General features: G+C 33.1%; 1 long non-coding RNA gene across 11 annotated transcripts in view; it reads right to left on the reverse strand.

Annotated features, from left to right (window-relative positions):
* The window catches only part of LOC102152860, a 185368-nt gene that overhangs the window by 136243 nt on the left and 32243 nt on the right, over positions 1-16882 (reverse strand). For all 11 annotated transcript variants that reach the window (XR_005382073.1, XR_005382070.1, XR_005382076.1 and 8 more), the window contains exon 2: positions 3085-3210. This is a non-coding gene — a long non-coding RNA (uncharacterized LOC102152860). The remainder of the gene's footprint in view (positions 1-3084; positions 3211-16882) is intronic.

The following is a 16882-nucleotide window of genomic DNA, read 5'->3' on the forward strand; positions in this document are numbered from 1 at the left end:
TCTGTCTATCTATCATCTATCTATATGCATACACACAAATACACACACAATGAAACGTGGAAGAGATGCAAGGCTGGCTCCTAGAATCTAAAAGTTCCTACATAATCCTCCAGATGCCTTAGGATATGGTGGAGCAACAGAGAAGATGGAGTCTGGGACCTCTACAGAGTAATCCGCCATGTGCTCCTTATCAGCAGAGGATGTGATACAGCATTTGACTACCAGTGACCTTTCTGACCATACATCAAAAGAAGGGTCATCTGCTTCTAGATCAGAGTTGACAATGGAAAACTAAAACTGGAAAGTAAAATTGTTGAGAAGGGAAGACTATTACATAAGATGTATAAGATAGATAGATAGATAGATAGATAGATAGATAGATAGATAATAAATATAGAGATGCTCTCTCTATTAGCTTATATATGTTATAACATATAAAAATATATACATACATATAACTCATTTGATTATTATTATGGATAGGCAATTTAAAAATGAAAACATTTTTAAATGAAAAATATGCTATTTCATTTTGAGGGTATGAATCTTAGTGATTGAAGTGGCTGATATATACATTTATACACATATACTGTTTGTGTGCACACACATACAGTATTAATTGTCTTTTCTTTATTCATTATTGGCTCATTGACATGAACATTTTAGAATGATATATATTTTATTAAAAAGCAAATAAAAAGTTATTTCTTCCCCTGAAATAATATTGAATCAAGATGATGATTTAATTTTGTGTATTGCATTTGTGCACACTATTCAACTTCCAAAGTTATTATCAATGTGTTTAGCCCATATCAGTTAAGAAATCAAATCCCATTGCAGAAGCATATATAATGCTTTTCTGCAATATAGTAGAATTAAAATTGCAGTGCCTTCCAATCAGACCATAAGCAATGTAGTAATCAAGCAATAATTTAGCAAGTTCATTTTTCTATTACACTGTTTTCAACACAAAGCTACTGCATAAGTATTTCCATAGCTTTGAGGTCAAATTGAAAGAGAATTTGCAAGAGTAACTATAAAAAACACCTTGAGCTAAGTGTAATGGAGGTTGACTTTGAGACTCACTTAGTCAAGCTTAAAATTGGTCTCTAATTACAGTCAAAAGAAAAGATAACAGTATTTTACTGAAAAATCTAAGGCATTAACAATTTAAAAATTTACAGCAGTAGCAGATGTTCAGGGGAAAAATTAAAACTCACTCTAACATTATCAATAGTTTTTGCTCAATCTCTCTATTGACTTATTTCTCCTAAGTTTTATAATAAAATAACTTTAAAAATATACTTTCATAAATATTAAAGTAATCTTAAGGTAATGTGCTATTTCAGTCTGATTATTCTTGTCATAGTATGAAGTATGTTGCATTGCCTTAAACATGCATTTGTTAGGCAAGTTACCAAATTCTATGTTAGGCATAAAATAATTTGCTTGATTGTTTTAAAAGTATGACAAGTAATGAAGAATAAAAAAGATATTAGAACTCAGTGCATCCTGTAGATGTTGCTATAAAGTAGGAGTGGGAAAACTATAGCCTATAGTCCAAATCTGGCCTTCTGCCTATTTTGCTAAATTTTTTATTGGAATACAGCCATTCCAATACCCATTTTTTTGGTATTTGTCTACAGCACTTTCACACTATAAGACAAAGTTGACTAGTTAAGACACACATTGCATATAACCCACGAAGACTAAAATATTTACCATTGGTTCTTTACATAAATATTTTGCCAAGCTCACGGTAAGATCTTGAGAAAAAGAGATCTAAAAGCTATACCTTTTTTGGAGTTGAACTGCCTATATCAAAGTACAGTCATTTTATTCTTATTAGAACATAACCCATGACTTCCATCTATCAAAGTTATTATGGACTGCTCTTCCTTCAGTTATTTGTGTAGCTTACTGATTCTCCTCATTCAAATCTCCACACAAAAGTCTTCTAGTCAGGCTTTCCTTACAGATCATATTTAAAATACTGTCTACACATTTGCCCCATTAATCTCTATCATATCAATTGACTGTATTTGTCTTGACAGCAATTGTTACCATGTTGTTGAACAGAGTTAGATGCTCACTAGATCTATTTTTTGTTCCTCTGGGTAGGAAGATCATATTTTTCAGTCTTTCTTGCACTTAATGAGTCCTTAAGTTTTGGTCAATGAAATATAGGAGATAGAGCAGAATGACAAGAGACCTGTCAAATTATTATGTTGTACAGCTGAAACTAAAGTAACATTGTGTGTCAACTATACTTCAACTTAAAAAGGCAATGACAATATTATTGCAGTGGGGACATTACCCACATTCTAATTGTAAAAACAAATTTCTTTTAATGAATTCAGGTATCTTTCCTACTTTGACCATTTCCAAATGATTTTATAAAATATCTAGGAGGTAACTACCCACATTCAAGTCTTGCCTGGATTCCCTGCCCTTGCTATTCTACTTTTCTCCACTGGTTAAAGTTACTAGTGTGTATCCCCTAACTCCCTTAAGCGTCCTCATTCCTATCTGGTCAAGAGCTCACATACATACATCACTCAATATCCTCTTTATCATGACTATAGACCTCTTCAAATCTATAGACCTTCTCCATGTATTTTGTGGCTCTTTTGAAGAACACAGAGAATTCTGGAATACTCTCAGGTAACTATACATCTGCAGTGAATTCAGAAGGATTGCTTCAGGGTCTCTCTATGTGAATAGACCAAACCAAAGTCATATCTAGTTGATTGTTAATGAATCATATTACTCATGAATTAATGAATCATGGCAAGATGTGAGGTAATTCTAGAAACTTTCTATTTTCCTCAGTCCCATCTGGAAAACAATGCTCTGGATTCCTCTGCTCAGATTCCCACATAAGTTGAGAATTTTATCCTTCTTTTGGTGTTTTGAGCTCATAGTGGGTGAAAAGTCATTTCCAGAACTTCTGAGGAATCTTCCTGAGCAGCCAGCTCTCTCTGATTCTTGCCCTCTGCTTTTACCATATTTTACTGATGTCCTCTGTAGTAGGAAAAACTTGCCTTATGCTTAGATCTTTTGAAGGTCAAAATCCAACATTACCTTCTATTTTTCTCTGTATTTCTGTGAACCAAACGTACTTTCAGTGCAGTGAGCGCAGAACACTCTCTCCTCTCTTCTTCCAAATGGGAATCCATCCTCAGAACGGGGTCCATTCTCAGAACATTTCTGAGACAAAAAGAAATGTTGATATTTCAAAATAGTATCAAACCAAGAAAAAAAGAGTCTATGGCATTCATCCAACTAATATGAAAAGCTCATCCATTAGGAAACAGCTCCATTAATCCATTGGGATTAACCTTAGTGTGAATTCTGTTCAAGATTTTAAAAACAAAAGCTTTAAATAACTTCCATAAGCCTTTTGTTTATGTAAATAAATATAGTTTATATTTATATATATATATTTGTGTGTTTGTGTGTGTGTGTATATATATATATATATATATACATATATATATAGAGAGAGAGAGAGACAGAGACAGAGACAGAGAGGAAGATTGTAAACATGAAATATAAATCAAGGAGGACAAACATTCACAGAGCTATTAGGCCCACAACTAAGCACTTTTATATGGTAATATGGTATATCATCTAGGCCTTAAAACCATCCTTTGCAGTAGATTCTATTGTCCTCAAATTACATGTAAGAATGAAAGATGGATTTGGAATTCCAACCAGGCCTGACTGAATATAAACACTGAGTTTATGTTACTTCCAAATTATCAATTAAAAGTTGATAAAAAATGACAATTTTTTTTCTAATGTAATTTCTTAAAAGTATAATATTACATTTTAGGTCTAAGAAAGTCAAATAAAAAGTGATCATTTCATTTTGGAGGAATATATCAATATTTCACATGAATTCAAAATAAAATATAGTATTGAGGTTAAGAACTTCGGCTCAACTGATCCAAATCCTTACTTTTACCATTTGTGTGACCTTGGGGAACTACCCAATCTCCATAATTTACTTTCCTTTTTCATACATGGGAATAATAATTTTGAAATATCTGCGTGAGCTATTGAATGTGTATTCTTAAGGTGTCTGGCACATAGAAAACACTCGATCTATACTAACTACTGATATTATTTAGCTCAAGTAACAAACCCTAAAATCGAATCTATTCAGTCATACCAGCACTTAATTTCTTACTCTGTCCACCAATACTTCCAACTGTGTAGCCCCTTTAATACAAAATTACTTTATCTCTAGGCAGCTGTGGCCATAACAAGTGACATTGTGGATCAGAACAATGGCATCCTCCTATGTCATATATGTCTTCAGAGCTTTCCTCTGATCCTGACGGAGTCATCTTCAGCTGATTATATGTTTAACTCTAGGGCTTTTTTTTTTTTTTTCCTTTAAGATTATTTCCTAGATACTCCTTCACTATATAAAAGCATAATGTAGTCTCCATCAGTTCAGTATGTTTCTACCCTTTCTCCAGAACACTTGCTTGACCCTTGATCAAATTTCTACAACTTGAAAAGTATTTCTATAATATATGAAATTTAAAATATATTTTAAAAGATTTTCAGGCTCCCTTAAAGGAGTGAGATATCTTTCTCATCAGGATCCATGAATCAGATAAAAACGTACTGTTGTGGTTGAAGTACAAGTGACAGAGCTTCAGCCTGCCTGCCTTGTTTCTCTTTTCACTCTCTGCCTGTCAGCTGAGTTGCCCAAGAGACATAGTTTAAAAACTCCTGTTCTAAGCCTACCTCTGTCTTTCCAACTAGCTTTCTGCTCTCTGTTCCTTCTATCTCTTTCATATTATCACAAAGAACAAAGAACTCTTAAACTGCCTTTGATTAATTCAAAAGTAAAGAAATGGATACATAAAAATGCTGACCTTATGCATTGGCTAAAATCTATTTTTCAGTTGAAGTTAGCATCATCAGTTGGGTACCCATATGTGTATTTATCTTAATGCTTTTTTGTTAGGGGCAGGTAACTTTATATTCCACAAAAAAAAAATGTATCACTTTGCAATATTTTTTTCTCAATTGGTCATCATCCTATAGTTTTAGAAGTACGTATTATGACCAAAGGCAGATAGTAAAACATTTCAACATAACTTACTCTGCCAATATTTAGAAAAGCAATGTTTCTCCAAGAATGGGAAAATAATTCCCTCCATTCTGAGGTATTTATCTTATAAAATAAACAAGTCCCAACAACACGATGATTCATTGATTACTTTTATCTGCAATGGTAAGAAAATGCTCAGAAATAGAGATTTCTGAAGTCTGTGCTTTATGACAGTGCTGAAAAGCAAGCATGCTGCTTTACACGTCCCAGTAAGTGAATAGCATGGTTAAGCAGACCTAACGTGCTCCTAACATTTTCCATTCTGTTTACACTGCCTAATTTTATCTTTCATATAATCCTTTGATATAGATAGGACATATATTAATATTCCAATCTGAGAAACAATGAAGTCCAACAATGAACAATTGAAGTCCAGAAAGTTTAAGTGACATGTTTAAAACCATTCATCTGCTAAGGGATGACACTTAGGTTACCTGAATCCGTATCCTTGTTCCTTCTACTAAGTACCCTGTCAATTACATCTTACACACTCAGCTAAATATAGATGAGCTTCCAAAGTCAAAAAAGGAGGAGGTAATGAAGTGCAATATTTAACAGTCCATTAAAGGAAAATATGTTTTCTTACTTTGTTAAAAACAAGAGTAGCTAATTTATAGAGACTGAGAAGAGTGGGCATTAAGATAGAAAACTGAGTTCATTATTAACATCAAGTCATTACAGTAGAGAAATATTTTTCTTAAACAAAGGGTTTTACCAGAGCTTTATATAAGAAAGCCATATATTTGTTCAGTTCTTTTTTTAAGTTTAAAGGGACAAAGACATATCTATGTCATTAATGTCATTTTATCAGCATTTATTTACATCCTTATCTAAGCCAAGTACTAAGCTAGGGCCTTTGAACTAAAGATTAATAAATTCTAGTCTTTTGTGGAGGATTTTGTGAATGGATTGCCAGCAGCCAAATCTATAATCCTCCTCTTAACCACAGAGCAAGGTATTGTCTGAGCTTTTTTGCCTTTAGGTGTGGCCATGTGGCTAAGTTCTCCACAGTGGAATGTGAGCAGAAATAGTGAGACCAACCAACCATTTCTATACACAACTAAGGGGATTCCCACAATGTGGCAATTTAAGTGCTAAAATCAGGAAAGACAAAAGCAAACTGAATTTAGCCACCCTAAATGGAAACAATGTTCCTGTTTTCAAGGCTGGGCTCTAACAATCCTTTATGAACTTGTCTATGCTCTTTTCTCTTTCTAACAGACTGTCATGGATATACATATAGTGACCTTAACAAACACAGCTCTGCAATGCTGAAACCTCTGTCAGCCTGGGTCCTGTATGATCACATGCCAGAGCAAAACAACCACAGAAGAAGAGCCTCAAATTTAGACTCCCCAGCCTAGACTTGTTATAAATGTTGGCAACAAACTTACTTTTTACAAAGCCACTAACTTCACTAAAAAAGTATGTCTACCTTTTAACCATGTCTTATCTTTTCAAAATAATATAAAACTCCTGATCCTAAATTATTTCAAGTCATAATGTAAAAAACAAATACCAGAGGAAAGGGGAGTAGTCTATTATAAAAAGAATTAAAAGAGTAACAAGTTGAACGTTGTATTTAGTGATATTTAAAACTGAAATAGAAACTTTTTTCATGGTATATTCAAAGTGCATTTCTAGAGACACATGATTACTTAAATAGATGATGGATGTAGCTAATAATTATTCCTTGACCAAATATATCTATGAGATTATCACCAAAAAGTACAATTTATGTTCTAGATTTTTCTTTAATAAGTGGGAAAAATGAAAATGGAGGAGTTGAAAGAAAGCTCCACAGTGAAGATATGTTATTTAATTCTTCACATGAAAGCACTATTCAAACAAAAACGAGTTTATTTAAACAAAGTCTTATTTCATAAAACTCTTGTTCATTGTGATCTGTGGTTCTTTTATTGGCAGCACAAATAAAAAGAGAGTTTCACTGCCTTAAAAAATCATTAATCTTGCAGTTTTTTTAAACAAATTAGGTAATGATTTTGTGAGTGCAACTTATTTTTCCTAATGCTATCCATCCCTTCACAGTAAGAACTAAATAATTCTCATATTACTTGTCTCATAAAGCAAAAGCAGTGTCTGGATAGGTTGGATATCAGGATATGCTTCTTATAATTACAAAGATTGAGCAACTTTAATATCTCCAATTATTTTCATAACCATGAGGATTTGATTTATTTTATTTTAAAAAAATATGGATATTGTCACTAAATGTTGGATATCTCTTCTGTGACCAGATACAACCCTCCACAATTTGATTTTGTTTTTTTCAGAAGAGACTTTCATAAAGACCTATGATCAAAAAAATGATTAAAATTGAACTAAGATTAAGACTGCATGGACTTCCAACAATTTAAAAATTTATTAATTAAAAATTGATTTACTATTACCTCATATAGTCACTTTCCGATCAATTTTTCATCAAGATACAATAAATAATGCTGTTATCTCTTAAATAGTGTACTACTTATGGTTGATTTCCTCTGTCAAACTCCAGATATTTGTTTTCCTCATAATGAGGAGCTATGGACTATGAAATTATTAATATATGAATGTTTTTTGGAATGTTAGATGCATTAGAGATTTATGTAAAAACAAAACAAAGAAAACTATGTATGGAAAAATCTTTCAGAACAATCAAATAGTCACTGGCATACTTTCCTCATCATCAATAATCTAAATAGAATCCTTCAGTGAACATCAATTTCATAAAATATGTTTGCTCTTCAAACACAGTTTCTCACAATATATATGAGTAAAACTTGTATGAGCATGAGTCCAGATAGTACATGAGAGTGAGCCAGGTTTTTATGTGTATAGCTTATGTCCCCCGTGTATTTTCCCTGAATTGATTATGTCCATGTACATGCTACATAGTATATCAGGATATAAATAATACAGTAAAATGCTTTGAACTGTTTTCAACTTGTAGAAATTATTTAAGAAGCAGAGGCTAAAAATAAGGATGGCATTACAAGATATGTGGAAGCTTAAAAATCTCAAAAGTATAACACTGATAACCTAAAAAATAAACCACTATGCTATCAATTAAAATATAAAGAAAATGTAAAAAAAAAAAAAAAAAAAGCATTAAAGTTCAATACAAAAATGATTACATAGATTAAGACATTAAAGTCTACTTAGTTTGGGGCTGATGAAAATATTTATTATAATTAGCCTGAATCTATCATATATATTTACTAAAATAAAATAAATCAGCATTAGGAAATACAAAAGTAGAAATTATAACTTTATATTGAATACAAATTTTCTCACTTTTTCCCCCTTCCTCCATATATGTACCATGATATGAATATAAAATTCAGGAAAATTAAAAAATGATCACAATAGTTTATCTTATGGATATGATCTAGAGTGCCATATCATTTAGTAAACCTCATCTTAAACTCTAACAAATATATTTCACTGGGTTTAGTTTCATTGTCTAAGTTGACTCTCCATAAATTAAAATACAAATTACAGGTAATTCTATTAATACATATAATGATCAAGATCAAATAGAAAATGTCATTATTAATGATATAAATGGTATTTTGTGGATAAAAGTGTGAAATGAAATTTCTTTTATTATGAAGATATTAACTGGTTAAATTATACATCAACTTAATAGAACTTGCTTTCACGATTGAAGTGTGAAATATTGACATAAGCTTGTTACTTAGCAATGTGAATTTACATATTTTCTTTCAACAATATGTCATATTTTGCTACAAGAAAATCGCATTTAAAACTAAAATCCAACATAAATATTGAAAAAGATGAAAAGAGTAGGCATTCTTCTGAAAAAATTTTAGATAAACAGTTAAGCAGGATAACAGAAAACTAAGGAACCATTTTCTTGGGGTGCCTGGATACCTCAGTCACATTTGTCTCAGGTTATGACCTCAGAGTCCTGGGATCCAGTCCCATATGAGGCTCCTAGCTTAGCAGAGGGTCTGCTTATCCCTCTTCCTCTTCCCCTCCCCCTGCTCCTGCTGTCTTTCTGTCAAAACAAATAAGTGAAATCCTTAAAAAAAAAAAAGAAAAAGAAAAAGAAAACCATTTTCTTCCTAGAAAACAATGTGCTTTCCTGAATTAATCTGGATAATTGCCTTAATTTTAGACTGATTTTGTAGAAATATGGAATTTTGTGGTTCATTTATGCACATAAATTAATTTTAAAGGAAAAACCGAGCTTTTTAAATCAATGTAATTCTTTAATTCAGAATGTTTCTAAATATTTTAACTTTTTAAAATATGTTTGGCTAGAAGAAAAGTATTTTTATCTAAATACATTTTTCAAACAAAACAGCCAATAAGAATATTAAACCTCCTGAATATTTGGACATTATGTTTTTGGACAGTAAATGATTATGTTTGTTAAATTATTATTTTTAGGGGAAAAGAGCATTGCATGCTGGCTTTCATTTTTATTATACTTTTTTTTTCTTTAAAATGAATTGCCTTTGATATAATCACAGTTCCTCAACATTGGTTAATCTTCTATTTAAAAAAAAGTGTAGAGCAAAACAAAACAAAACAAAAAATCAACATTACCAGCAATAAAATAAATTTATTTTCTTGATATCTTATAATAAACAAATATATTTGAAACAAAGAAAAAGTTTACAATATTGAGTTCATGTTGGGAGTAAAGGCATAAAAATAAGTGGCCAAAGTGATTTGTGTTTCTCACAAAACAAAAAAAAAAAAAAAGAGAATATGAAATGTGCTTTGAACTGAGATCATTACCCAATGGGCTCTTCAAGAGGTATGAGGGACCTCCTACTCTCATCCTATTTTCTTGGTTTCTTAACCATCTGTTTATAAGAAGTATTTTCTAATCCTAATCTCAGGAGATATTATCAGTTGCTTAGAACTAGGAAAAATTCTATTCTCCTCTCTACCAGCTAAAGAGATAAATGGGCAGGTTTCTGGAGGAGTTACCTTCTTACTAAGCATGCTTTGCTAGACTTTCTAACAGAATCTAGTAGTTTGTGTTTAGAATGTGTATTTGCTTCTTTTTGGATAGTTCTGCCTTTTTCTGATAATAGTGGTACATCTAATTAGTCATGCTCCTTTTGAAGGCAAAGAAACTTTGCCTTTGATGGCTAGAAACTCAGAACAGATATGTTTCAATGCAGGGTATAATAGAATGGAGATGACAAATCTTTAGTTCTATGGAACAGATGGCAGGGAGGATGCATGATAGAGTACTTAAGATAAAGGTTAGTGAGAGAGGTAGTGTGCTATAGCTTCAAGACAGGTAAAGGACACACCGGTTTCACATCACATAACCTTAAGAATAGTGGATAATTTTTCCGGCATTCTTGCAGTCAAATAAATAAATAAATAAATAAATAAATAAATAAATAAACAAATTCATATAAATATAATAATATAAATATATAATATGTAATATAAATATAAAACATATATGCATATTTATATATTAATATATATTTATATACTTTGCATCATGATTATAAACCCAAATTTCTATGCTAGACTGCTACTTACTACCAGTATGACCTAAGGCCCCTTATTTAAGCTCTCTGTACCTCAGCTTCCTTCTCCATGAAATGAGATAATAACAAAGTATTTGATGAGTTATTAAAGGATTAAACAAGTTAATCCATACAAAGTATTCAGAAGAGTAGCTGGCACACATTAACCACTCAATAAATACTAGCTATTTTATTCCTGATCTTGATAAGGAAATTTCCTAAAACTCCATTCAATTCATGATCAAAGTTTCTATGAGTTTGAGAAATAAAATATCTGGGCACTTCTAGGAGAGTCAAAGGGAGTGGCCATCAAACAAGGAATTATTGATCAAGTGTGTCTTTTCAGTTTTTTGCCTAGGCATAATTTTGACTTTGAAAATGGAGTGATACACTGACTTAAATTCTCCAATATTGCTGTATTCAAGATGACTTTATGCTCTAGAGATGAAAAATGCTGCAAATGAGCTTATGCTAAACTATGATTTCAATGCAGTGCAGTTTCTTGGATAGTTTCAGAAATCACAATAGGCTTCTATCCAAAGTCTCAAGGTTACATACCTACAAAAGCTAAGATATAAAAAGTTATTTTATTTTTTTAAGTTGTATTGGATTTGGTTTCTTATAATGACATACTGAAGTTTTAAGACATTATGTTATTTAGGTAACACTTAAGTTCATAACTTGAATAAGATTGTTTTATTTCCTAGCCAATGGACACAGTCAGTACCTACACAGAATTTTACTTCCCCTAAGGTATAATTTAAATTGTCTTTAACTGGGGAAGCCCAGGTAGCTCAGAGGTTTAGTACCACCTTTGGCCCAGGGTGTGATCCTGGAAACCTGGGATCGAGTCCCATGTCAGGCTCCCTTCAGGGAGCCTGTTTCTCCCTCTACCTGTGTCTCTACCTCTCTCTCTCTCTCTCTCTCTCTCTCTCTCTGTTTCTCATGAATAAATAAATAAAATCTTTAAAAAATTGTCTTTAACTATAATGAACATGTTTCTTTTCCTCAGGGACTCCAGGAAATGCTTATTCAATAGCTTTGTAGTGGGACCTAAGCACTTGTATTTTTTAACAGCTCCCCAGAAATTTCTCATCTGTACCCCTGGTTGGAAACACTGACCTATTTGATTTCTTCAAACCCACTGAGATCTTATTATATATAACTTACCCATGTCTGCATTAGAAACACCTTAACTACTTTCAGTTCTATTATACATACATCCACTTGGTAGATAATCCCCATCACTTTTCCTACCATAATTCCTGCCTATTGGCAAAGGAGCCAGTGAGAAACTTTATTTTCCCCTTTTTTGCCTACATGCCATTGTTTTGATGTTCTGTAGCTATAATCTATAAGTTATAAATGTATGTCAGTGGGCAGAAAGACAAAATAATTATTTGTTTATATTTTGTTTACAAGAAAAGCTCTATTTGGAAAAAAATAATTATTTGAAATATATCATTAAGAAAAAGAAGGGAGGTTAAATATGTCAAAAATGCATTTTAAAGACAGCATGGGAATATATATAACATCAGGAAGCAACATTAACTTGAGACTAATTTCCAGTGAGTTGGTAAACCATTTCATCAACATGGAGATGGAATCATCAAAATCTCTAAATTTGACACTGTATTGATGTAAATGTATTTTGAAAATTGCTAAGAAATGTTTCAAGAACCAAACACAGCGAAACAACTATTATAAACATTAGATGAAAGCAACTGACTTGATTTAAAGTTAGGTGGGCACCTGGGTGGCTCAGCAGTTGAGCATCTGCCTTTGGCTCAGGTCATGATCCCCGGGTCCTGGGAATGAATCCGACATTAGGCTCCCCACAGGGAGCCTGCTTCTCCCTCTGCCTTGTGTCTCTGTCTCTTTGTGTCTTTCATGAATAAAGAAATAAAATCTTTTTTTTTAAAAAAAGTTATTATAGGACAGAAATCTGTTGCGTTTCTATTCACCAATAATGAAACAGCAGAAAGAGAAAGTAAGGAGTCAATCCCATTTACAATTGCACCAGAAAACTTAAGAGACTGGGAATAAACCTAATGAATGAGGTGAAAGACCTGTACTCTGAAAACCAAAGCAGCAATGAAAGAAATTGAAGATGACATAAAAAAACGGAAAGACATTCCATGCTCATGGGTTGGAAGAGCAAAGGTTGTTCAAATGTCTATACTACCCAAAGCAATCTACATTTTTAATGCAAACTCTATCAACATACCACCAGCATTTTTCAAGAATTGGACCAAAAAATCCTAAAATTTGGATGGAACCATGAAAGAGCCCAAATAGCCAAAACCATCTGAAAAAAGGAAACCAAAGCTGGAGGCATCACAACTCCAGACTTCAAACTATAATTACAAAGCTCTAGTCATCCAGGCAGTGTAGCCCTGGCACAAAAACAGAAGCATAGATCAATGGAACAGAATAGAAAACCCAGAAATGAACCCACAACTATATGGTTAACTAATCTTCCACAATGCAAGAAAGAATATCCAATGGAAAAAAATATCTTCAATAAATAGACGGGGGAAATGGACAGCAAAATGCAGAAGAATGAAACTGGATCATTTTCTTACACCAAACAAATATAAATTCAAAATGGGTCAAAGACCTAAATTTGAGACAAACCATAGAAATCCTAAAGGAAAACACAGGCAGCAAACTCTTTGACCTAGACCATAGCAACTTCTTACTAGACCTATCTTCACAGGCAAGGGAAACAGAAGCAAAAATGAACTATTGTGACTTCATCAGGATAAAAAGCTTCTGCAGAGTGAAGGAAACATACAACTAAACTAGAAGGCAGCCTATGGAATGGGGCACGGTATTTGCAAATAACATATCTGATAAAGGGTTAGTATTCAAACTCTATAATTAATTTATCAATCCAACATCCGAAACCCAAATAATCTGGTTAAAAAATGGACAGAAGACATGAATAGATATTTTTCCAAAGAAGACATGGAGATGGCTAACAGACACATAAAAAGATGGTCACCATCACTCATTATCAAGGAAATACAAATCAAAGCTACAATAATATATCACTTCAACACCTATCGGAATGGCTAAAATTAGCAATACAGGAAACAATCAATGTTAAGGAGGATGCAGAGAAAGGGGAGCCCTCCTTACACTGCTAGTGGGAAAGCAAACTGGTGTGGCTACTCTGGAAAGCAGTATGGGGTTTCCTCAAAAAGTTAAAAATAGAACTACCCTACTACTCAGCAACTGCACTACAAAGGATGCAAAAATACAGATCAAAGGGATGCATGCATTAGCAGTATTATCAACAATAGCCAAATTATAATAAGAGCTCAAATGTCCATCAACTTATGAATGGATAAAATATCCCCATATGTGTGTGTGTGTGTGTGTGTATGAATGAATATTCACATACATGAATATTATTTGGCCATCAAAAAGAATGAAATCTTGCCATTTGCACTGACATGGTTGAAGCTGGAGTTTATTATGCTAACCAAAATTCATATGATTTCAATCTTATGTGGAACTTCAGAAACAAACAAAACAGATGAACATAGGGGGAATAAAGAGAAAGGCAATACACAAAATGGATTTTTATAGTTAAGAGAAAAAAAAACAAAGGTTGGCTGGAGTGAGGTGGGCGGAGGTATGGATTAAATGGGTATTAAGGAGAATATTATGATAAGCATTGGGTGTTGTATTTAAGTGTTGAATCACTAAATTCTACACCTGAAACTAATATTACAATATATGTTAATTGGAATTTGAATAAAAACTTGAAACTACAAAAAAAAAAAAAGACTAAGTCTTAATTGGACATATACAACATGTACTTTTTTTGGTAAATATCGTACAACTTTTCACTGTTCTACTTCTCTCTACATGATGCTTTACTCCATCATTCCATTTGCAGGCAGTGTGAAACTAAAATGGGCCAGCATACAGAGTTTTAAAATACTACAGGTTTTCAGTATAGTCCCTATTCTGTGCTTTACTAGCCATAGGAAATTGAGCAGTTGGTTTAACCTAAATCCTAGTCACTTTGTTTGTACAAGTGGGCAGTAGTAGTAATGGAGACACAATTACCATATGCCTGATTTTAAAGTAATAATTCAAACTAATAAATGGTTGGGACACCTGGGTGGCTCAGTGGCTGAGCATCTGCTGTTGGCTAAGGTCATGATCCCTGGAGTTCCATATCAGTCTCCTGCAAGGAGCCTACCTCTTCCTCTGCCTCTGTCTCTGCTTCTCTCTGTGTGTTTCTCAAAAATAAGTAAATAAAATTTTTAAAAAACAACTAATAAATGGCTACACAAAATGTTTTATATTGTTCTTCCATCATAAACAGTACAACTTCATCACAAGGTGATTTGAAAGGTAAGGTTTAAAATTTTAAATTCTCAGGACTTCCAGAATTCTATGCCATGTGCAGTGGGGTAGAGGAATTGGTCTTCAGCCCATATCACTTATCTTCGGACACCTAGCTCTGCCTTAGACCATATAGGGTCTTTCAAGGCATTTGTGAGAACATCAGCCAGACTCTTCAACCTCTCTCTATAGTTGTCTCAAGCAGCTGCCCCTTAGTCTTCACATAGACCCAAAGCTGTGCACACCAACCCTGGCAACACATAAGCTCTTGAGAGAATGAGAACCAGTGAGAAGCTCACAAAAGCCCTGGAAGTGGGCATGGGCATATTGAACAGACATTTTAAAATCCAGATTACTCAGAGCATAGTCTGGAGTGAGAAATGTGAGGTACGGGTATTGACATACCCCTGAGCCCTCAGACTTTGCACATTGGAGAAAGGTGTATCCAGAGGAGGAACAGAATGGAGCCTGGTAAAACACAGGTCCCAGACTATAGTCTATAGGTTTCCCTAAAACTGGTAATGATCATACTTTAGTAATTTTTGAAATAACAAATGAGAATGGATGCAAAGTATGATGTTAAATATGTACTTAATTTTTAATATTAAGTATCAAGTAGCACTTTATTTTAGCACCTGGTTTATGCAGGTGTGTCTCCCTCGCCTTGTTTCTGGATAACTGTCCTTAAATATTCATGTCTTTATTGTAATATGGTTTATTTTTATCCTCTAGTTATAAGAATCAGGAAATGATGAAATAGAAATTATAAGAAAATGTCCAAGTTTTGATTTTTAGGAAAATAGGAATAAAAATTTATTTTTTTTAAGATTTTATTTATTTATTCATGAGAGACACAGGGAGAGAGGCAGAGACACAGGCAGAGGGAGAAGCAGACTCCCATGCAGGGAGGCCGATGCAGAACTTGATCCCAGGATCCTGGGATCATGACCTGAGCCAAAGGCAGATACTCAACCACTGAGCTACTCAGGTGCTTCAGACATAAAAATTTAATACTTGAGGGAATTTTGTGAACAAAATAAGGCTTCTTACATTAACATCAAAAGTTCTAATTGCCTGATTTAAAGATAATAAACTATCATTGTTTTTTTCTAACTATACAACTATGAGATTAAATTTGAAATATTTCAGAGTATGAGAAACTGCATATTTATTTTTATTTTATGCTATTTTCAATTGGCCAAGTATTTTTATAGTATTTTTTTTATTATTGCCAATTCTCCTTTTCCTCTCTCTTATATATTAATGTAAAGGACAATAACCTTTTTTCAGATTTTGGCACATTTTAGTTTTCTACATTTTAATATTTTACAAAGAAAAAAATACTTCATTTATCAGTTAGGATGGGCTTAAAGCAAAAATATTTATTTCTCATTTCTGCCTGATTCCTATCTTGATTTTCCGGTGATTTTGCTTTATTTTGTCTCCACTTACAGATCCAAATTGACGGTGCATACCTTCTCTAGAACACTTCTGTTGTCATGACACGGAGAGATTTGCAAATTGTATATCAGTTCCTAAAATTTGGTTGTCAAAACAAGATACATGGCCAAACTGGATTTAAAAGAGCAGAGACATGTCTTCTATTGTATCAGTTAACTAAACCCACAGTAAATACAAAATGAACATTAAACTTTTATTAAGCTTATGACTATTTGGATTGCCTGGGTGATGGCCAATCTAGGCTGGGCTTGTCTGGATGACAATGCTGATAATGACTAACCGGTTTACTCATACCTCAGAGCTAACCTCTGCCTCACTCCTCTCTCTTCCTCTTCAGGGGCAGCTTGTTCAAGCATGTTCTGCTCTTAATAGTGATAGAAGGGTAAGAAAGCAA

This window comes from Canis lupus, chromosome 31, assembly GCF_011100685.1.
Source record: "Canis lupus familiaris isolate Mischka breed German Shepherd chromosome 31, alternate assembly UU_Cfam_GSD_1.0, whole genome shotgun sequence".
NCBI classification, from domain to species: domain Eukaryota; kingdom Metazoa; phylum Chordata; class Mammalia; order Carnivora; family Canidae; genus Canis; species Canis lupus.